The following is a 1,603-nucleotide window of genomic DNA, read 5'->3' on the forward strand; positions in this document are numbered from 1 at the left end:
TTGGCTCCTCTCTACTGCGTCGATCAACGGATCCTACGATAATGGACGTCGGGCGGCGTCTGTGGCTGTCGTATCGGTCCTCCACAGAAGGTTGCGCTGGGGGAGGATTCTCGTTATCGCCGGCAGGACTGATGTCGTTTCGGCGCTCGCCCCTCCTTCGTTGGAGCTTGCTCATTTGGTTCTGCGAGGCCTCTTGTGCGGCTGCGATGGCCTCGAGCCGTTCGTTCGTGTTTCCTGGCCATCGAGACGACCGAGAATGACCTGCATCATATCGTCGAGTCTGTTTCTTTGTACAGGTAAGGGGAGAGTGGCGCTGGGGAGAGCGGTAGCGTTGGTGAGAGCGGCGGTTAGGAGAGCAGCGGCGTTGGTAACCAGCTGGTCTGCGGCAGGTCCGGCTTTGACGTGTGCAGCTACAGGAGGCTCGGAGGACGCGTCAGGCGCCGGCGGAGAGACTGTGCTCGGCAGTGGGCCTTCGACTGGGCTCGGCAGGGAGCCTTCGGTTGGGCTTGGCTGGGAGTTTGGCAGGGAGCTCGGCAGGGAGCTCGGCAGGGAGCTCGGCGGGGGACAGTTCGCGTTCTTGTTCGTCCCCATCGCTGCCCCATTGGCTGCTCCGTTGCTTCGTCGAAGTTTTCGCTGGGGTTCGTCATGACTTTTGAGATTCCGAAGAAGTGAGGATCGTCGGTTTTGATTCGTCAAAAGAAACGCTTTACTCTGGCTCCACGGTGGGGGCCTATTGTTTGTACCGGGGATTACACAGTTTAAACAAATAAAGATTTTGTGGGAAAGAGCAAGCAAGTTCTTTTATTAATCGGGGAAAACGTGAGATCGTCACTTAAAACAAGTCGGATTAGAGCTTTGTTAGTCCACAAACGAACTAGTAAGCTTAAAGTGACGAACTGAAAACAAGAACGAATTATACGAAAGACAATAGCAGTTTTCGATGCAAAGTGTTGCTCTCTAGGTATTGTCCGCGGGTCAGGATGTTGATCCCAATAAATGCTTTCTCCTTTTATAGGGGACTGTTGACCTAGGGACGTCTAGGGTTTTCGTCGTGAATTCCCGAGATTGCCCTTTGCGGGAATTAATGACTTGCTCCCAATCTTATCGGGCCGAGGCTGTGATTAATTAATCTTGTTGGGCCGAGTGGCATATTGGGCGTANTTGTTTGTACCGGGGATTACACAGTTTAAACAAATAAAGATTTTGTGGGAAAGAGCAAGCAAGTTCTTTTATTAATCGGGGAAAACGTGAGATCGTCACTTAAAACAAGTCGGATTAGAGCTTTGTTAGTCCACAAACGAACTAGTAAGCTTAAAGTGACGAACTGAAAACAAGAACGAATTATACGAAAGACAATAGCAGTTTTCGATGCAAAGTGTTGCTCTCTAGGTATTGTCCGCGGGTCAGGATGTTGATCCCAATAAATGCTTTCTCCTTTTATAGGGGACTGTTGACCTAGGGACGTCTAGGGTTTTCGTCGTGAATTTCCGAGGTTGCCCTTTGCAGGAATTAATGACTTGCTCCCAATCTTATCGGGCCGAGGCTGTGATTAATTAATCTTGTTGGGCCGAGTGGCATATTGGGCGTAGCCCATATCCAACAA

The sequence above is a fragment of the Camelina sativa genome, unplaced genomic scaffold (assembly GCF_000633955.1).
Source record: "Camelina sativa cultivar DH55 unplaced genomic scaffold, Cs unpScaffold00474, whole genome shotgun sequence".
NCBI lineage: Eukaryota > Viridiplantae > Streptophyta > Magnoliopsida > Brassicales > Brassicaceae > Camelina > Camelina sativa.